Genomic DNA, 23,070 nt, shown 5'->3' on the forward strand with positions numbered 1-23,070 from the left:
TCTACCTTTGAAAAGCACTGTAGCAGTTCTAAACTCTTGTGGGCCATAAAAGAAAAATCCAAAGCAAAAGATCATGGACATAAAAGCAAATCCGAAAAGATCATGGACATACTATAAGCGCCTGCCGTCGATGGGTGATACAAGGAACAAGGAACATTATAAGTGCGCTGGGCTCAGTATTACTTTCCCCCAACCCTGCCTGACTTCTGTGTCTGTGTATAGGAGAATGTCAGATCCCGCTACAATAAATAACCGCGCTGTTGCTGTTTCAAGCTTAATAAAGCTGGTGTTGCTAAAGTACTGAGACTCAGCTTCGTGTTTTTGGGTGCAAGACGGGGACTCGCATGTCACAGCACAAACACAAACACACGCAGTCACAATGCTGTAGTAAACAGTATATGCTCGTATGGATTTTGACTATATGAGTGACGGAGTTAAGGCTCTAGAAACTGCAATAAATTACATTGAGCAACAAAAAGAAGCTACAGGAATCAACATAATGATGCTGAAAAGATGGCGAGACTTGACAGCGAAGAAACGGCACTCGTCAGGAAAGCAGACTACAATCAAAAATGTCTTTAAATCATCACAGGACTGAACTTTTTAAGTACAGTACATACTGTATTAAACTTTAGACAATTCTGTAACTGTAAGTTCACTTTTTCAGTTAATTTATTCTATTGTTTTGTTGTAAAACATGATTATTAGGTTCGCAATGTGTAAAATTATAACATAGTTTGATGTTTAATAGGCTTTTTCTTAACATCTGCCATTATCCAACATTTTGCTTATCCAACGTTCTACTGGCCCGTTTATGTCAGATAAGTGAGACTCTACTGTATCTATCTATCTAAACCTGCCTACTATATCAAATTCTATTTATCTATCTATCTATCTATCTTTAATCCTGCCTACTATACCAAATTCTATCTATCTAAACCTGCCTACTATATCAAATTCTATTTATCTGTCTATCTATCTATCTATCTAATCCTGCCTACTATACCAAATTCTATCTATCTATCTAATCCTGGCTCTATATCAAATTCTATTTATCCTGTCTATCTATCTATTTAATCCTGCCTACTATACCAAATTCTATCTATCTATCTATTTAATCCTGCCTACTATATCAAATTCTATCTATCTATCTATTTAATCCTGCCTACTATATCAAATTTGTTCTGTCTATCTATCTAGCTACCTGCCTACTATATCAAATTCTATCTATCTATCTATCTATTTAATCCTGCCTACTATACTAAATTCTATCTATCTATCTAAACCTGCCTACTATATCAAATTCTATCTATCTATTTATCTATCTAGCTAGCTAGCTATCTATCTATCCTGCCTACTATACCAAATTTGTTGTATCTATTGTTTACAAAACTGAAAAGACAGAAGGCAGAATCAGAAAGGAAAAGCCAAAGGTCAGGAAATAGCAAGAATGAAAAAAATTAAGTTAAGGTAAAAAGAGAATCCAAAACTATAGAAACTAATTAAAACAAAATACAAAATTCCAAAAAACGACTAAAGGTTACTACTTTAAATTAAATAAAGTACAAAATTATGATTCAATGTCCAAAATCCAGAACAAAACATTTGGACGTGAGCATCAGGGTTTGCGCCCCTTGAACCAAGGGTGATCTTTCTGATTGTAAAATCAGTCATTACGATAGCAACTGATGAGAAGAATTCATAATTAATGACAGAATGACGGTATTTGAGGGTTTGTCAAGATCAGGGGTCCCCAACACCGGACCTGGATGGCTGCAGGTTTTCATTCTAACCCTTTTCATAATTGGTGAACAGTTTTTGCTGCTAATTAACTCCTTTACCTTTCATTTTTATTGATTTGTTTGTTAAGATTTGTTCTCCTGAATTTCTTCTTTTCTTTCCTTAAACAGAAATGAAATGTAACGTGAGTGAGTGAGTGAGCCAACAGAAGACCAACTAAGTCAGGGCCTCAAACTCCAACCAGTTTCCTCATTTAGGGGCTGCGTCTTGTGGTTAATTAAACCCGTTCATTAATTCCACAGCTTATTGCAGCTCTCATTGTATAACAGTAGACAATTCCAAAATTGTGGATTTTCTCTTTTCTAAGAGCACTGGTGAAATATTTCATGGACCTGAGCAGATCAGCATTCCTGACAGCTCCATCTTTCTTTATTTTCAAATATTGTATGATGGACACATTTTGTTTTGGTTCATTTTGTATCTCGTTATTGTTTGAGAAACAATTCAAGAGTCTGAGTCTTCAAGAGCAAGTCAATTAAAATGAATTCAAAAGATGCTAATTAGCAGAAAAAAACAGGCCACTAATTAAGAAAAGGGTTAGAGTTTAAACCTGTAGCTACTGGGGCCCTCCAGGACCGGAGTTGGGGACCCCTGCTCTAGAGTGCTGCCTCTTTCTCTTGCACGGTCTGGCTCAAAAAATAAATTAGCACGTCGCCATCTCATAACAGGCTTCAGTTTCGAGTTTGCTATTTTTCCGTCTGGACGTTTTAGCCTGAGACTGCCCTGAAGAAACTGTGACACACAGACAGACACACGCCTATCATCGAGATATCGGCATTTTCAGTATCGGGGACCCTAAAACATCGAGATCCGTCAAAAACCAGAGATCAACATTTTGGATGAATCTAAAGCTTTCGCTCTTCCACCATAGATGGTAGGTTATGGTGGGGAAGGACACAAAGCAAAAAAAAAAACAGAAATCTGAAAACTAAACTAAATAATAAGCACAAAATAAAAGGGAGCAAAACAACACAGCACATGAGGTGAATGTCACTGCAAGGTGCAATGGCTGCAGGCAACGCTAAAATAAAAAGCATAACCACAACACCGGGAGGGCAACTACCTAATCTGGGGTCTCACACCACAATTTAACAATTAATAAATGACCTAAATTAACAAGATGCAGAAGGGTAGAAATGAAACTAACAAAAGAAATATGGAATGCTTAATATGTAATAAAAAACAATAAATAACACACCCAACTTAACAAAACTGGAGAAAACTCCTTCAAAACAAGCAAAAAAGAAAAAAAACATCTCAAGGTGAGACGTTGGATCACGGAGTCAAACCGCATGTGGCGCTGAGATTCTCAGCAGCTCCTTAATGTAGCCGTCCAATCAGAAATGAGAGTTTGTGATGACCAAGAAAAATGTTTAATCTCATGTCTTCACGGAGAAAAAACAGAAAAACAGGCAACGGTGGCCAGCACTGGAAGACAGCACACAATGTAAAGACAAAAAAGTAAAAATAAATAAATCACACATTACTTGTGTGGCACAACTCACGTAGGAGTTCGTCCAGTCGTATGCTCCCAATGTGCAAAACGCATCTATTTCCTTTTGCTCAAATACTGTTGAATAAATAAATATATAACTCCGGAAAATGAAAGTAGTCCACAAACAGGAAGCTCATTTCATGGGGGAGTGGCACTTTTGAAGTGAAGACCCACCTCTCCCCCTCATTCATTGGTCAAGAATCCTGTCTTCAATTCGAAAGTGCGACTCCATGTGAATGGGTTTCCTGTTTGGGAAATACTTTGATTTTCCGAAAATATTTATTTAACAATACTTTAACCGAAATAAAAATCTTTGCCTGGATGACTTGATAAATGGATTACACAACATGAGTAAGACGAGATTTATTTTTATATTGTTTGCTGTTGTCCAGCATTGGTCACCACTGGCTCATGTTATTATGTCCATTCTTTACGGAAACGTGACATTAAAAATGTTTCTTGGTCATCTTTAGAAACCACAAGTAACATACACAGGAAATATTTTTTGAGAGGAGTATTCCATTAAAACTAACCTGGTCAAAGATGGTCTCGGGCAGTCTGATGATTCCAACAGAGTCCAGCTGCAGGCGAGACAATCTGAAGCCTCGTAACCTGAGACATTCTGAGGCCTTTAAGGCGACACCCCTGTCAGTGGCATCTCTTATGACTCCTCCCACTTTCCAGGAGCCACTCCCCTGTTTCACCGGTGTACTGACGCCCATATCACACGCCCCTTGTGTTATTTATTTCACTTCCTGTCCTCAAACCAGTGGAGTCTCAGTAGTTTTGAGGCCTGTGTGTTCAGCGTTTATTAAAGTTCGAAACTACTGAGGTCTCTCAGTTCTGCATCTGAAGCAAAACAACAGAATGAATGTGTCTTTTGTTATTGGTTTTATAAACATATATAAATTTATATACATATATACACATATATTCATATATATATATATATATACACACACACATTTACATATATATTGTCACACACATGCTCATGGGAAACAGCTGAAGGGCCTAAACAATAGCAATTCTACCCCAGGCCAGGGGGCGGTGGAGTCTACTGACTATCTCTCAGTCCCTTGCAAACCTTTCCCAAGAAATCCCACCTGTTTCCAGCACCGATGATGACGTCACTTCTGGGCATGAGGATGCCACTCCCAGTTCCTACATCAAAGACATCATTTCCCTTCCAGGCTGTTAAAACTGCCATCTTGCCCTAATACAGGCAGTTCTGTTTTGGACTCTGATCTAGGCACATCATGCTATGATAAAAACAACTTTTTGCAGCCGAGAAAATAATACATGGGTGGCTGCCCCAACTCTTTATGATATCTCCGACTCATTCTTGTGACAATATACATATACTAGTGGACGCCCTCCGTAGCATACGGCGGTGTAAGAACAGGAACGGAAAACGGTGAGAAAGGAATTCAGAAATCAAGAAGAAAGAAATAGTTGTGAGCAGGTGTTTTGCTGGAGACGACAGATAATGAGTCGAAAAGAGCTTGAATTTCAGCTTCACCACCATAAACTCCAGATGTTGCCATGTATTGATGGTACTCGTGACTTGCTGTGATAACTCGACTTGTGTTGGAAAGAATAACAGGAAGAACGTCTCCAAATCTGTCCCAATGTGATGCAAAGAAATCTCCTGCCCTATGTCGTAGTGAGAGTGCATTGCCTTCGTCAACCGTTTGTGTCAAGAAATAACAAATTGAAAGGAACAGGCAGTTGCCGGATCCCGGAATACAGCTGACGTTGTACAAAAACCCGTCGACAGAGAAGATACTGTTGTTCATTTTATAACAAAGGCTTAGGAAACAACCGTCACAGTATAATGAAAAAAGCAAGGAGCGATACCAATGGCAATGGTCGAGAGAGTACCTTCCTGTATCAGGCTAGGGAAAAGACTCCCAAGGTGCAGACATGGCCGAAGTGAAAGGTCACGCGGTCAGGCTAGATATCGGGCGGTGACGTGACACCAATGGGGTCATGAGAGAGGAGCGGGGAACGCGGTAGTCCGAAGGAGGAATAGGAATCGAGAAAAGCGGCGTGGGGGTGTATGGGAGGCCGCAGGCAGCGTGGGGAAGGGTTTGGAAGAGGAATAGGAATCGAGAAATGCCGTGTGGGCTGTGTGTGGGCAGGACCGGGTTTGAAGAGGAAGCAGGATGAACCAGAAGAGAAATATATATATAAGAGATACTGTATAGGTACTGGGCACTGAGCAGGCTCCTGTTAATCATGGAGAATCCACTGCATCCACTGAACAGGATCATCTCCAGACAGAGGAGCAGCTGTCACCGTCCTGCTCCACTGACAGACTGAGGAGACCCCACACTATGCCACTCTTCAATTCCACCCATGGGGGTAAACGTTAACATTATACAAAGTTATTGTCTGTTATACCTGTCTGACACTCTCCATCTTGCACTGTGTTTTTATCACGCTTTAATTAACATTGTTCTTTATCAGTATGCTGCTGCAGGAGTAGGTGAATTTCCCCTTGGGTATTAATAAAGTATCTATCTGACCATCTGTCTGTTATAGAGTGGATTATCTATCTATCTGTCTATAATGTATATATACATACATATATATGTTTCCAGAAGTCAACTTAACTTTTTTTGTGTGAAAAAATTAAAATGAAACAATTTTATAGATAAAGCAACACATCACATTAAAAGTGTCTACTGAAAGTCGCCATGTTCTCACATGAATACGAAGAGGTTTTGGGCCTCATAGTGCCTGAATTGTTTGGATTTGTCGGAGGCCTTAAACTGCCCTGACTACAGCTGGCTACTTCTCAATGGCCGGGCCCACAAGGGTTTGCTTCACTCATCTGCTCCTTCATGGCTAGATGCGAGTGCTTGCCTATACATCTAGCTCCTAATGAGCATTACAAATCACCAACGTTCTGCAAAATATATAACACAAGGCACAAAGGAAATTGGAATGTGGAATATTTAATCAACGTGTCATATCCATTAAACAGCCAGAGGAAAAACACATCAAAATGGCGGAGTTTGTAACCAAAACATCCAAAAAAAAAAAACATTATTAAATTAATCCGCTTTAAAGTGGAGAAAAAAAGTTTCAATATAAGCAAATATGACTTTCTGTGTTTCTAACGTGTGTTTGTGACAACACTAGGGATCAGAAAACTTCAGAAAATTTTCTAAAAAAGTGTTAACTACAACAGATAAGGCATTCGAAATAAGTTCAAAACTGTGATAGTAAATGGAACACTAAAGCGAAACAAACAATCCCCGAACATTAAATGTCCTTTAATGGCTGATACAGTCGGCCACTTCCGTGTGTGTGTGTATGGAGTAGTGTGTGCTTGTGTGTGTGTGTGTGTATTCACCACACAATGGGCTGGTGCCCTCACCAGGTGTTGTTCCTGCCTTGCACCCAAGGATTGCTGAGATAGGCTTCAGCTCCCCCACGGCACTGCACAAGCAAGTTTAGAAGATGGATGGCTGGCTGGATGGCTATTTCATAAGCACATTAGTCCAATTATATATAAACTGTGTGAAGCCCAGGTGCGCGTACAGCCACCACCAGGGGGCACCAGGGACATTTGCCGCACCCTGTTTGGCAGAACTTCCTGGTGTGGCGGAAGTGCCATGGGCCCCAGCAGGGTTGAGTTTCCCATGCTCCAAACCCATGACCCCACTGTCAGTCCGGGGGAGAAACTGTCCTGAAAATACTCTGTCTGGGGTCCTTCCATTGTTGGGGCATCCCGGCCAAAGCCCCCACAACAGACATATAGACACAAAATCAGATATATGTATGGTGTAAGCAAGGATTTGGGAAGACCACCAATGTGCCTTTCAAAGTAATCTTTTACAAAATTTGCTTGAAACTTAAAAGTAAAAAGGAAGTAAAACATGTTGCCACTTAAAGGATTAGCTTTAAGGAATTCCTATATATGTATACCTTTATTTATTTATTTATTTATTTTCTGTCACAGGTCTCTCGCATTCCTTCTTCCCCTCCATCGTATGCCTTCTTTCAGCACAGAAAGCCTATTGCCTCATAGAGTTTTTTCCCCGGGGTGATGTGATGCAAGAGTGCCAGCGGGTATTTGCTTTGGCATGATGCAGCCTTTCCCTTGTGGACTGCGAGTCCTGTGAACTAAATACTAATTTAGTGGTCCTCGGAGACCCCACTGTTTTTGTAGCATCCTGGCCTGATAGCGTCACAGAGAAGCTCTGGGGCGGCCGATCGGCACAGCATTAGTGATAAACAAGGAAAATAAGCAGGCAAAGCTCCCAGATGGCACCGCTCTGCTCTGCACTCGGCACCCTTCTGACTGCTACGAGATTGTTTTGGACTTGCTGATGATCTTAATTCGTGCAAAGGGATGAGGTGATGCATATATAAGGAAGAGCGGTGGAGTTTGTGGAGCGTTTTCCCTTCATGCAAAAAACTTGACAAGAGTGGCCAGGTGGTGAAACATGCTGGAGGGAGCATGGCACAGCACGTTGCCGTACCCACCACAAGGGTGAAACAGCACGGGATCCTCCCAGGCAGAAACGCGGTCCAGTCCACCACAACCAGGAATGACCCCTTGTCTGTCACAGGCCCGATGTTATGTGGGCGTCCCCTTGGCCTGGTCCAGCCACTCAGGTCCTCAACAATGAGCTGGATCACCCTCGGGTAATCGCGCCACATGGCCGCAGTGCCATAACTGACGCTCCCTCAAAATGCAGCTCGTGTGCCTCATTCGGGACTCCATGAGCAATGCAAAGTCAAACCAGTGGCACCCAAGGGCTCTCTAAAGAGACACACCTGAAGAAGTCAAGTCTTCATCTCAGGTCACTGGATAAGCGTCCATGTCTCACAAACAGGGAGCCCCAGGACTCTAAAGACTTGGACATTTGTCCTTTTGCAGACACCCCTCTCCAGTGACCTCATGAGCCCCCCATGCTCTCCCAATCTGTCTACTGACTTCATAGGAAGAGTCACCAGAGACATGAATGTGATGAAATGTGAGGAGTCGTGTCCTAAATTAGGAAAATTCATCAAATGTTTTAACTTCCACTCTTAAGATTAAGGGGAACGTTTCCTTCTCCAACGTGCTTAATAAATCCGGGCGCTGATCTCAGTCCAGCCAAGAATTTGGATCACCATGACACCTTGAGCCGCTCGACAAAGAAGAAGGAACAATGGGCAGAGCTGGCAGACAGAGAGTGGCCTCTGCCCACAGACTCAAGCTTATCATGGCTGCCATCGACTAAATACCGGCGAGGAGGAGCTGAATACTTTGGGGGTGCATACTTATGCAATCGATCATTTTGTGTTTTATATTCCTAATTCATTAAGATCCCTTTGCAGGGATCGGCTTTCACTTTGACATTGAAGAGTCGTTTTCAGCTGATCAGCATCAAAAAAAGTCAAATCCGGTCCAACGAGATTCAAAGTTGTACAGCAAGAAAACATGGAAGCATCACGGGGGGCTTTTTATAGGCACTGCATGTGTCCTCGGTGTTTAACCAGAAAGTTAAACTTCATACAAGAAAAGCAAAAGTTGAAGCTTCTCAAAACAGGAACCAATCCGTTTTTGTTGCCATCGCATTTCCTGCTTTTTGCACTATTTTTGGTTCCCTTCACACCAACTGCCTTCCATCCCAGCCATGTTGTAATCAGCTGGAGGTGTGACCTGCCGGAGAATCGAAGACGAAGCCGGCCAGAAAACAAAGGGAGCTGCGGCCGCCACGTGCCAAACACGCAGGTCATGAGGTCTCAGAAGTCAAAGTGAATCCTTCACCTGGGAGACCAGTGCAGTTGCAGCCCACCCGGTCAGCTTTTGAAAGGGGCGCTGGCCACATTTTACGGGTTTGAGCCCGGAACATGTCAGCCATTTGTGGCTTTACTTTGAGATGGCAGCAGCACTGTAAAAACGCTGGCACACTTTTGATTTACAGAACACCTTTACTGCACAGCTACACACTATCTATTATATAGTGCCTTTCACATCTGTCGAGTGTCATATAGTGCCTTTAATATCTATCTGTTGTGGCGGACGGCCAGATTCCATGCCTGGCGGGGACACCCTTTTAACACTTGGTCCAGGGGAACATACTACTTCCCCTGGAACATTTGGTGGCATCCCCCTGGCCACAGATATGGGACTCCACAGCTCAGCCCTATTGGGCTCTGTGGCCACCGCCAGGGCGAGCTGCATGGCTTCCTGAGCCCGTGTGGGTGGTGACACACCCAGAAGTGCAGCCGGATCTAGGTCACCTGAATCACCTGAAGCACTTCTGGGTGGGCTATAAAAGGGAGCCAGCAGCCAACATCGGTAGACAGAGTCGGGAGGAAGAGGAGGAGGAGGAGGAGGACAATACTTGCCGGCAGGAGTGGTGGTGAAGAGAGTAGTGTGCCTTTTGTTTTGGTTTGCTCTTTTGTGGGACTGTGCTGTGGCTGTGGGGCAAGGGGAAGACTTGTCCCCCAGCTAAAGAAAAATAAATATTTGCTTTATTTTTATGCATTCCTCCCTGTGCGGGGTCGGGCACAAATATAGCGCCTTTCACACTATCTTTTATATAGAGCCTTTCACATCTATCTATTGTATAGCGCCTTTCACATCTATCCATCTATCATAGTGCCTTTCACATCTATCTATTGTATAGTGCCTTTCACATCTATTTATCTAATCCTGCCTACTATACCAAATTCTATCTATCTATCATATAGCATCTTTCACATCTATCTATCTATCTATCTATCTATTATATAGTGCCTATCACATCTATTTATCTATATATCATAGTGCATTTCACATCTACCTACAGTATCTAATCCTGCCTACTATACCAAATTCTATCTATCTATCAAATAGCATCTTTCACATCTATCTCTCCAAACCTTTCCAGGCTAATCTGAAGGAATGAGTGGACACATCAACTAAGAAGGTGAAGCCCAAGCCAGGCTGAGCCTCTGAGGGTGCAGAGATGTGGCACTTTGAAAATCAAGTACAACCTAAAGCACTGAACGGGATCCCCTGCACCAAGCAATGAGGAAATCAAAATGGGCAGCGCAAAAGCTCCAAATTGCAAATACCACGTGTTAGGATTGTTAAATGAAATGCATGCGATTTTTCTTTCCACCGCCAAGGAAACAGTTCAGGCGTTGTATCCAAATAAAATCTGTAATACGAAAAAGCATGAAATTCTAAATTTGCAGATCAGCACATTTAATTTCTTCATGGACGCTAAAACAATATGATAAATGGAGAAGAATGCGTTGCACAGCCAGGCTCTGGTTTGCGTTCTTCTATAACAAATGCATTTGTGAATTGTTTCATTTGCAAATCGTCACAATCTGAAGATTCATTTGCATTTGCAATGCTTAATTAAGCCTATAATTAGTTATGGAGAGCGAGTACAAAAAAAGCATTAAAGAGGATTCTTAGTAATTTAGCACACTTTCATATGCTAAACTGCAGCATCAGAAGCCAGAAGAAAATAAATAAATAAACTCACCATCTTCTAAACTGTAACCCAGTAGCCAATAAAATCTTTGTTGTTAGATGAATAGACATGAGGTGTGTGCCTACATAGATTTACATTGTGACGACCATTGCAAGACAGCAGCTAATCTCACATGTAGTTAAATGATCTCTGATCCACAAGGTGACGATGCACAGAACTCTGTGAACAAGCAACTTTATTAAATTAAATGGCATTACATTGTGCAGCTTCTGAGCCTTAAAGTACATCCAGGGGATCTCTCTTTGACATAACTTGATAGCGACCTTCATTCCTACTCATGAGTACACTTCTCTGAACACAAATTACTAAATGAGCATTCTAAACATCACTAACTGTGCTCTCCATTGGTGGGTTGAAATCTAAGTAATCAACATGGACCTCTACATTAACATTTGCACTGCACCATCTATTTGTAGACACGTAGTAATAGAATGCATTGCGTTGGTCACTCCAACAGATGACGCATGACAAACATTTACACACATTTCTGTAATAAAATGCATTACATTGGTAATTTCAACAGATGGCGCATCACAAGCATTTGCAATTAAATGCATTACTATAAGTATTTGTGGCATGTCATCTTTTGAAATGACAAATGCAATGCATATACCATATGGTATAAGAATCGTAAAAGCAGTATGATACTTGTGATGCACCATCTGTTGGAATGACAGGGGTATCGTAAAAACTGAGTAGAAGTCAAGGGGCGTTATGCTGAGATTATACTAGTGAGTATACTAGCACTAGTGAGACCACATCTAGAGTAGTGTGTGCAATGTTGGTCACCACAGTACAAAAAGACATAGCAACACTTGAAGCTGTGCAGGAGCATCTCAGGACTTTAGGACATGTCCTACTGTGACCGTCTCAGAGAATTAAACCTGAGGGATCTCATTCAGGTCTTCAAATTCCTCAATGGCATTGGTAAAGCAGATCCAGTAGAATTCTTTCAACTTAATGGTACTCCAGGATATCAGTGGAAACGAAGGGGAAGTGCATTTAGGACTGAAGCCAGGAAGGACTTCGTTACACAAAGAGTTTTAGGAAACTGGGACAACCTGCCGAGACATGGCGTTTAGGCAGAGACCCTGACAACCTTTGAGAAGGATTTGGATGAGGTACAGAGACAGCTTAGTCACCAGCTACACAAACGGGCTTGATGAACTGAATGGCTTCCTCCTGTTTGTCAAATTTCTTATGTTCTTAAATTCTAAAGCAAATGAATTAAACGTGTGATTAAAGCAGCCAGTTAAAAAATGTGCGTTTGCTCAAAGATCTGTTGATCAGCCTTATGCAGGCCTGACTTGGTGCCTATAACTACGTCTTCTCACATTACGTATTTTATTCCTGTTCTGTTTTCTTCTGCTATTCCAGACTTTGGCTTTGCTGTTTTTCACGTTTCTCACACTCAGTTCTGTTAAGAGCTTGGGGTGGCACAGTGGTAGTCGCACTGCTGCCTCGCCATAAGGACACCTGGCTGTTTTTGTTTCCTTCTGCAGTCCATAGACGTGCAGGTTAGGTGGATTGGCGATGCTACATTGGCGCTAGACTGGCACCCCTGCCCAGATGTTGTTCCTGCCTTGCACCCGATGCTTGCTGGGATAGGCTGCAGCCCCTTGTGACTAGAAAATGGTGTGCCATGGAATTGGGTTTTGTATTCTGTGCTCCTCGTCCTTTTGAGCCCCTTTTCACAATTGTGTATATCAGGAAAGGTGCTGTTTAAATAGAATGTATTCAGAATTATAATTATGAATGCTGCTACTCATCCTCTCAACTCAGAATTCACTTTTATTACTGACATGTGCCAGGACCCTGCGGTACAAAATCGAAAGAAAGCAACACAACAGATCATCTGTGCTTTCAGTAACTGCATGGTTTGATTATAATAAATCGCAACCCCAATGGCAACCACCATTTTATGTCCCATATATGTGAATGTGTTCCAAATCAATTCCAGCCATTGGGTGTCTACCACGCAGCCTCAGTGTAAAACCTCCACGCTGCGTGTAGTAATGGATACCCACACACACATACCCACAATCCCTCACAAACATAACTCATACTCACAAACAAACATACATACCCATAATTCCTCACACACATACTCATAATCATTCAGACACAGACCCATAATCCCTCATATACATACCTCATGATCACACACACACCCACAATCCTTCACATACATACCTCACAGTCACACACATACCCACAATCCCACACACACATACTTCACACTTACCCACAATCCCTCACATACATACCCACAATCTCTCACACACATACCCATAATCCCTCAGACACATACCCACAATCCCTCACACACATACCCATAATCCCTCAGACACATACCCACAATCCCTCACAAACATACCTCACACTCACACACATACCCACAATCCCACACACACATACCCACAATCCCTCAGACACATACCCACAATCCCTCACACACATACCTCACAGTCGCACACATACCCACAATCCCACACACACATACCCATAATTCCTCACACAAACACATGTTTGGAATGAAGAGCGGAAACTGGAATACCCGGAAGAAAAAGCCCCAGGCACATGAAGAGTGCGTGAGCCGCCCTGCCAGTTTTGTGCACAATGCGGCCGTTGGAAAAAATCAAAGTGAAGTACGCGCCTCCAGTCAACTGCATCTGAAGATCTCTCCCCTTATTAAGCATAGATCCCGTTTACAATGCCTTTGCATGAAGCTTTGGCCTGGAGCTGCTCTTCCTGTTAGCGAGTCGTTTAGTTCAAAGGCAGATTCCATGGGAAAGCTAACAGGCAGCAGCACAACAACAACAACAAAGGAGGCCGTGTCTGCGTTCAGTAATAAAAAAGGGAAGGGTGCCAAAACGGTCACATTTTCCACTGTACTTGTTAACATCTTCAGTTCACTTTAGTTCATGCTGGCTAAATCATACATGAGCTAAATTTATGTTTTTAATCAACTGCACATATCAAGGACTGATTTACGGCACTGTAATTATTTCCTCACAGTACAGTAGATGGAGCTTTATGTAAAACGCAAATCAAATCTTTATGTCTGCCTAATATAAAGGCACCATACATGGATAGTGGGGGTGGCGTAAGACTGGAGCCCTTTGAGTAAACCCAAAATATACAAAAATGCTTTGATGGGCTGAAAAACGGTAAAGCACCGAAGAGAACATGAGGGCATATCTGCTGTGATGGGCTATGGAGGCGGGAGGACTAGATAGATAGATAGATATAGATAGATAGATAGATAGATAGATAGATAGATAGATAGATAGATAGATAGATAGATAGATAGATAGATAGATACTTTATTAATCCCAAGGGGAAATTCCCATACTCCAGCAGCAGCATACTGATAAAGAACAATATTAAAGAGTGATAACAATGGAGGGTAAAACAGACAATAACTTTGTATAATGTTAACGTTTACACCCTGGGTGGAATTGAAGAGTCACATAGTGTGGGGTGTCCTCAGTCTGTCAGTGGAGCAGGACGGTGACAGCTGTCTGTCGCTGAAGCTGCTCCTCTGTCCTGGAGATGATCCTGTTCAGTGGATGCAGTGGATTCTCCATGATTGGCAGGAGTCTGCTCAGTGCCCGTCGCTCTGCCACGGATGTCAGACTGTCCAGTTCCATGCCTACAATGAAGCCTGCCTTTCTCACCAGTTTGTCCAGGCGTGTGGCGTCCCTCTTCTTTATGCTGCCTCCCCAGCACACCACCGGGTAGAAGACGACGCTCGCCACAACCGTCTGATAGAACATCTGCACCATCTTATTGCAGATGTTGAAGGACGTCAGACTTCTAAGGAAGTATAGTCGGCTCTGTCCTCTCTTATTGGTATGGCCCAGGCTCCTTTTTTCCTTCTAGCTCTGCTTTAGTTGCTAGTTTACCTTCCGCCATATTGGATGTGAATGCCATATTAGTGAGACGTCTCTCCTAAGACCCCATCCATGTTGAGTGTGTGTTTGTAGTGAACGCAGACAGATGGCTTTACTCACCAAGGAAGTCAGAGGCTGAGAATCCGTATATTTTAACGTAGATTTCTGACAAGAAGTCATGCAAAGTATTAAGATGTGATGAGCAATGACAACTTGCTGGTAAAAAGATGATAATCTCTCTTAACCTGAATTACAATATGGCAGAAAGTAAACTAAAAACTAAAGCAGAGCCAGAAGTAAAAACTGGAGCCTGGGCCATACCAATATGCTAAATGGGGAATATACCAAAACTGACTAATAACAATATTAACACAGGCAGACTGTTGGATCGGTACTAACATTCTGTCTTCACCAGTTTGTTGACCAATAATGGAGAACTCCAAACCCCCCAGCACCCCCCACCTACTTTATTTTAGCCTCCCAGGTGTGCCACAACATCACAGCGCAGTACACACCACTTCCTCCTCAAGGCCTCGAAGGCCTGATCTCGTCGAAGAAATAGCCGGAGAAGATCCCGAGATGGACTCTTGTTCAAAAAGCGGACGCCATTATACACCAGGGTTCAAGTTTAAGATTAGGCACCCTTACACTATTTTAAGATTAGGCACCTCGTCTAAATTTTAAGATTAGGGGCCCTGGCCTTACCCCCACGAACCTTAAGTTCAGGGTCTGTAGTAGGGGCAGGCCAGTCTAAGACAAACAGCAGGAAGGACAATTTTAAGATTAGGTGTTCGCTTTTTGAACATGGACTGGTACTCGGTCCAGGGCCGATTCCTGCTTTGCACCCGGTGCTGCCGGGATTTGCTCTCCAGTCCCTGGCAACCCAACATTGGATTAAGAAAGTTTCAGAATGTTGTGTGCGATCAGTAAATGGATGGGCCGACTTTTGGTCCATATTGTTATTATTAAATTAACCATATATGGTGTACTAATAAGGAGGGATTAACTTGTCAGGCATTTCCTAACCCGTTTAGTCCTGAACAGGGTTATGGGGGAGCCTGTCCCGGCTAGCATAGGGAGCAAACCCTGGACAGGACGCGATCCACCGCAGGGGCTTAATTTGTTCAAAATGTAAACCGAACGATTTCATATGAATTACTGATTCAAGTTTGAAACTCAAAGCACCCCAAAATACAAAGCATTATTATAGTAGGGGCACCCAATTAACCTAAATTTGATCAAAGCAGGTTTAGGTGGAGGGCGAATCCGGCGTCACAGGTTTCATGGGGACAAAAATATTGGCCATAGAAGGAGACACACTTCATTTTGAAACCTCTACTTAAAACACGTAGATGCCAGATGTTCCACGACATGTAAGTTTTAACGCGACATAAAATATTAACTGGAACTGGAATGTGAACGCAGAACGGTTCGGCGCTTACAGCGCATGGCCCTCTCAGAGTGATAGAAATAAAACATCAGAAGAGTAGAAACCGACCCCGCAGAGAACCTGTGTGATTACAGAGGGACGAGGCCCGCGCCAGGCCTGTAATTATGGACACGTTTATATAGAAAACCGGCAGCCACATGGAGTTTCCAAGAAGGAAAACCATTGCGACACTAGAGGGCGCTGTTGCTCCTCTAACCCGTCAGACAGACGTCCAGGATCCCAGGTCACATTACTAAAAGGTTTTTTAAATTCCCTTTTCTCTCTTAGAAACAGTGCCTCTAAGCACCACAGCCACCATACACAGGCAAGTAATAATACAGTCATATGAAAAAGATTGCGAACCCCTCTTAATTCTTTGGATTTCTATTTCTCATTGGCAGAGCTTTCAAAGTAGCAACTTCCTTTTAATATTCGACATGCCTTATGGACACAGTAGGATTTCAGCAGTGACATTAAGATTATTGGATTAACAGAAAATATGCAATACACCTCATAACAAAATTAGACAGGTGCATAAATCTGGGCACCCCAACAGAGATATGACATCAATACTTAGTTGAGCCTCCTTTTGCCAATCTAACAGCCCCTCGACGCTGTCCTCCTATAGCCTTTGATGAGTGTCTGGATTCTGGATGGAGGTATCTGTGACCAGTCTTCATACAAAATCTCTCCAGTTCATTTCAATCTGATGGACAGCCTGCTTCAAATCATCCCATAGATTTTCGATGATATTCAAGTCAGGGGACTGTGACGGCCATTCCAGAGCATTGTACTTCTCCCTCTGCATGAATGCCTGGTATATTTCCAACTGTGTTTTGGGTCATTGTCTTGTTGGAATATCCAACCCCTGTGTAACTTCAACTCTGTGACTGATGCTTGAACATTATCCTGAAGAACTGGTTGATATTGGGTTGAATTCATCCAACCCTCGACTTTAACGAGGGCCCCAGTCCCTGAACTGGCCACACAGCCCCACAGCATGATGGGACCTCCACCAAATCTGACAGGAGGTAGCAGGTGTTTTTTCTTGGAATGCGGTGTTCTTCTTCTGCCATGCAAAGTGCTTTTTGTTCTGACCAAATAACTCATTTTTTGTCTCATCAGTCCAAAGCACTTTGCTCCAAAATGAATCTGGCTTGTCTAAATGAGCATTTGATACAACAAGTGACTCTGTTTGTGGTGTGAGTGCAGAAAGGACTTCTTTCTCATCACCCTGCCATACAGATGTTCTTTGTGCAAATTGCACTGAATTGTAGAACGATGTACAGATACACCATCTGCAGCGAGATGTTCCTGCAGGTCTTTTGAGGTGATCTGTGGGTTGTCTGACAATCCTGCTCATATTCCACTCCTGTATTTTTCTTGGCCTGCCAGACCTGCTGGGTTTAACAGCAACTGTGCCTGTGGCCTTCCATTTCCTGATTCCGTTCCTTACACTTGAAACTGACAGTTTAATCCTCTGAGATCACTTTTTGTCGCCTTCCCCTAAACCAGGAGACTTAACAGGTCTTTGTTTTCAGATCTTCTGAGAGTTGCTTTGACTGTCTGTCACTCTTCAGAGGAGAGTCAAAGGGAAGGAAGCACAACTTGCACTTGACCACCTTAAATACCTTTTCTCACGATTGGACACCCCTGTCTATGAAGTTCAAGGCTTAACAAGCTCATCCAACCAATTTGGTGTTGCAAGTAATCAGGACTGAGCAGTGACATGCATTCAAATCAGCACAATGACAAGGGGACTCACATTTTTGCACAGCCAGTTTTTCACATTTGATTTAATATGGCTTCACTAAAAATCTTTGTTTGGAAAACACCCTAGGACTCAGATCCAACCATCCATTATTCAACCCGCTATAACCTAACTACAGGGTCAAGGGGGTCTGCTGGAGCCAATCCTAGCCAACACAGGGCGCAAGGCAGGAAACAAACCCTGGGCAGGACGCCAGAGTACTCAGATGTTCCTAGGAAATGAAAGGCATGCTACTGTTATCTTTTTTGTTCAAAGGAGAGTCGATTATTATGCAGGCTGAGAGGGGTTCCCAAACTTTTTCATATGATTTTAAGTACAATAATTACATGCAATTCTCTCCTCAACATCTCCCAGCAAGCTTTGTCTTCTACCTCCCAACTCTGGCTCACTTGCTGGGTTTACAGCAGTCCTTTCTATAGTCCTTGACCCGGAAGTTGAACTTGCATTTTCTTCAGCCCAGAAGTACCTCCAATTTTCCGTCCCAGAGACTTTGGAGTACTTCCGGGCGATGCAGAAAGTAGAAACTCCCCGGCCTCCCTGCAGCATCTCCTGGTAGCACCCACGGTACCCAGCAGGGCTGCAAAGCTAAACTCCAGATCCCATGGTGCCCCCGCGGGAATCCAGGGTGCTGCTATGCTGCAGGGAAGCCGCCATGTAGCGTGTTGGGGGAGGCAGTGTCTCAGAGTAGCTGCTTTCCCCCATCCTTCCATCCTTTGGGCGTCCATCACGACATGGAAAGGAGCAAGAAATAAAGAAAAACCGACAAAAAAGGTCCACTGCAGCCTTAAGCTGCCCTGGTAAATCAGAGCTGGTGCTTGATGGAATGGCGGTGAGAACACCCCTCTAAACCATCACCGTCATTACAAGAAGGCAGCAAGGCAGAAGGAGGAGCCAGCGGCAAGGACATTAGGGTGGCCCCGCCTCCTGGGGCTCCACCCATAAAACACAAGAAGCGAAAGGTGTGTTTAGACAGTACATTAACAATAAACCAAAAAACATGAAAAATAATTAAAAAATAATAATAATAATAATATTAAGTAGGAAAATAAATATACGCTAGTAGAAGTAAGCAGAAAAACAATCTTCTTATAATATTTGTGTGCAGGCTGACCTTTGTAGGAATAAAAAAAAAATTAAAGACGGACAGGCGCATGAAGCGACCTGTTTATTGTGTGATTTTATAAGAAGGAGATGGCAGTGTGACTGTCACACACACACACACGAAGAAAAAAAAAAACTAGAAAAGGCAGAGTTTATTAAAAAGGAAAATATCTGTCACCTTTAATTTATTGTCTATTAAAGCCCATTTTCATTCCCCCCGAGGTGCTTACCTGCGGGTTCAGCATCTTAAGACTCGACTATTAGCACATCATTAGGGTCTCCCAATAGATTTAATAAGCCCCCGCTTCAGTCGGCACACACACACACACGCACACACAGACCCCGCACCCTATAATGTGATGCCAGCGTGCGGAGCACACAGCCTCTCGGCCCCAGCAGGCGTGGCTCGCAGGCTCTCAGGGGGGGCTTCGGAAAGACAAGGAGTGAAACGCATACACGCGGCAGAAAATAATTTGTCAAAAGGGGAAATAATTATCCACCATTTGATCCTGTGGCGAGAAAGAAATTTGAAAAATAACAAGTGGCACCACCTGGAAAAAATGAACGTTGGATTCAGAAAGTGCCGAGACCCCCTTCATCTTCTGCACACTTTATTGTAGATTTCGTTAAGACTTTTTTGCCCATCGGTCCACGCTCAGTGACAAACTGAAAACACGGCGTCAGAGAGGACTGCAGATTGAATGTAAAATCCAAAGCTGCAACCTCTCATATTTCTGTAAGCATTCAAATTCCATATTGAGCTCAGGTGCCTCCTTGAGAAGTCCACCGTTTAGAAGGGCCCAGGCGCCCCTGTGTGCGCAGGACCAAAGCCAAGCCATGAAGTCCAAGGAAGTCTCTGTAGATGTCCACCATCAAAGGCACACAGATCAGGACAAAGGAGATCAGACCGTTCCTAAAGCTCGGAGTGTTCCCGGGAGCTCAGCGGCCTCAAGAAATGTGAAATGGAAGAAGTTTGGAACCACCAGAGATCATCCTAGAGTTGGCCAACCCGAATAACTGAGGCAAGAGAAGTGACCAAGAGCCCAATGGTTACTCCATGAGAGCTTCAGAAGTCCTCAGCCGATTGAGTGGAGAACCTGTTGGAAGGACAACCAACTCAGCAGCTGTAGACCACCCGACACAGACAGGCAGAGACACGAGTTCCAGCACACAAAACGCTTCATTCCAGTGGTGGCGCACTTTCTCTTTGCTCCCACAGCACAGGCCAATAAACCACTACACATTCCTTTCTTTCCTTCCTTTCCCATTCACAGTCTTTCTGCCTAAACTCCTCCCTCGCATTCTTCTTCCCGACTCTGCCCCCTTTTAAAGCAGGAAGGCACGTTGCTCGTGATGATTCGGCATGCACGATTTAGCTCAGCCTAGCCCACACTGGTGCACAATACTGTGCTGTTGAATAACCGAGTGCCATGGCCGTTGATCGCAGGGTCTGCTCCCCAGGATGTGTTTGCTAGTTTGCTAAGGAGATTATTCCTGCTGGATATCTTCTTTTTGAGTTTAAAAATATGTTCTTTAAAAGAGAGTGTCCTGTCCACAGTGATGCCTAAGTAAACAGGATGTTTGGTGTTCTTCAGTACTTTGTTATTCCACCTGATCTCTAGAGTTGTGTTTGCTTGTCTTTTGTTAAGATGAAAGGTACAGACCTGTGTCTTCCCTGGGTTGGCACTAAGGAACCATTTAGTGTAATACTCTGAGATGTTGTTGAGGGCATTGGCAAGTCTCTTTTGGATATCTTGGAAGGAAACAGGCTGGGAGGCGAAGCAGAGATCATCTGCATAAATGAGCCTCCTAATGTTGGTGAACACAGGCTGGTCGTTGGTATAGATATTGAACAGAACAGGAGCCAGCACTGAAGTCCAATTTTCCGATTCCTCCAGCGACTCTTTTTACCGTCCATTTCTACGTAGAACCTTCTGTTGAGCAGTAGTGACTCGATTATACGAACCAATGGACTGTTTTATATGGTTCTAGTAAATTTCAAAAGAAGTGCTCTGTGGTTCACTGCATCATAGGCAGCGGAAAGGTCTACAATGTAATTAGTTTCTGCTCAAACCCATCTTCAACGTATTGAGTTAGGTTCAAGACTTGGCCACAACAGGATTGACTGGGGCAGGCCCGCACCTATTGGGGGGGACAACCATCACACTTGTCAGGGGCCCGAGCTAGATAGGGGCCCACCCCCTTTAAGTGGCGTTTTAAAATATACACACAGATTTGAAACACGAAAGGGGCCCGAACTCTGTCAGCTTCCTGGGGCCCAGAATTTCCTAGGTGTGGGCCTGACTGGGGCGAATGTCCGCTTGGTCTGGTGACATTTGATCCTCAATGGTTGGGGATATGCGTGCCAGTATCATCCTTTCATTTACCTTACATTGGTGCTTAAAAGTTTGTGAACCCTTTAGAATTTTCTATATTTCTACATAAATATGACCTAAAACATCATCAGATTTTCACTCAAGTCCTAAAAGTAGATAAAGAGAAACCAGTTAAACAAATGAGACAAAAATATTGCGCTTGGTCATTTATTTACTAAGGAAAATGATCGAATATTACATATGTGTGAGTGGCAAAAGTATGTGAACCTCACGGATGATCAGTTAGTCTGAAGGTGAAATTCGAGTCAATGGGATGCCAATCAGGTGTGAGTGGGCACCCTGAGTCATTTAAAGAACAGGATCTATCAAAGTCTGCTCTTCACAACACATGTTTGTGGAAGTGTATCATGGCACCAACAAAGGAGATTTCTGAGGACCTCACAAGAAGAGTTGTTGATGCTCATCAGGCTGGAAAAGGTTACAAAACCATCTCTAAAGAGTTTGGACTCCACCAATCCACAGTCAGACAGATTGTGTACAAATGGAGGAAATTCAAGACCATTGTTACCCTCCCCAGAGTGGTCGACCAACAAAGATCACTCCAAGAGCAAGGCACACGTGTAATAGTCGGCGAGGTCACAAAGGACCCCAGGGTAACTTCTAAGCAACTGAAGGCCTCTCTCACATTGGCTAATGTTCATGTTCATGAGTCCACCATCAGGAGAACACTGAACAACAATGGTGTGCATGGCAGGGTTGCAAGGAGAAAGCCACTGCTCTCCAAAAAACATTGCTGCTCGTCTGCAGTTTGCTAAAGATCACGTGGACAAACCAGAAGGCTATTGGAAGAATGTTTTGTGGACGGATGAGACCAAAATAGAACTTTTTGGTTTAAATGAAAAGCGTTATGTTTGGAGAAAGGAAAACACTGCATTCCAGCATAAGAACCTTATCCCATCTGTGAAACATGGTGGTGGTATCATGGTTTGGGCCTGTTTGCTGCATCTGGGCCAGGATGGCTTGCCTTCATTGATGGAACAATGAATTCTGAATTATATCAGAGAATTCTAAAGGAAAATGTCAGGACATCTGTCCATGAACTGAATCTCAAGAGAAGGTGGGTCATGCAGCAAGACAACGACCCTAAGCACACAAGTCGTTCTACCAAAGAATGGTTAAAGAAGAATAAAGTGAATGTTTTGGAATGGCCAAGTCAAAGTCCTGACCGTAATCCAATGGAAATGTTGTGGAAGGACCTGAAGAGAGCAGTTCATGTGAGGAAACCCACCAACATCCCAGAGTTGAAGCTGTTCTGTACGGAGGAGTGGGCGAAAATTCCTCCAAGCCGTGTGCAGGAATGATCAAAAGTTACCGGAAACGTTTAATTGTAGTTATTGGGGGTCACAGCAGATACTGAAAGCAAAGGTTCACATACTTTTGCCACTCACAAATATGTAATATTTGATCATTTTCCTTAATAAATAAATGACCAAGTATAATATTTTTGTCTCATTTGTTTAACTGGTTTCTCTTTATCTACTTTTAGGACTTGAGTGAAAATCTGATGATGTTTTAGGTCATATTTATGCAGAAATATAGAAAATTCTAAAGGGTTCACAGACTTTTAAGCACAACTGTATAGACATCTTCTGGGTTTTTTTCCGGTTCCAGTAGTGCCACAACTGTTGCTCTTCTCCAGATGTTCGGTATGCGATATGAAGTGGCACAGATGTTAAACAATGA

General features: G+C 43.1%; 1 protein-coding gene across 1 annotated transcript in view; it reads right to left on the bottom strand.

Annotated features, from left to right (window-relative positions):
- Positions 1–23,070, bottom strand: part of tbc1d16 (TBC1 domain family, member 16) — a 162,124-nt gene that overhangs the window by 92,012 nt on the left and 47,042 nt on the right. The gene's annotated exons all lie outside the window — the stretch shown is intronic.

Source organism: Polypterus senegalus, chromosome 17 (genome assembly GCF_016835505.1).
Source record: "Polypterus senegalus isolate Bchr_013 chromosome 17, ASM1683550v1, whole genome shotgun sequence".
Taxonomy (NCBI): domain Eukaryota; kingdom Metazoa; phylum Chordata; class Cladistia; order Polypteriformes; family Polypteridae; genus Polypterus; species Polypterus senegalus.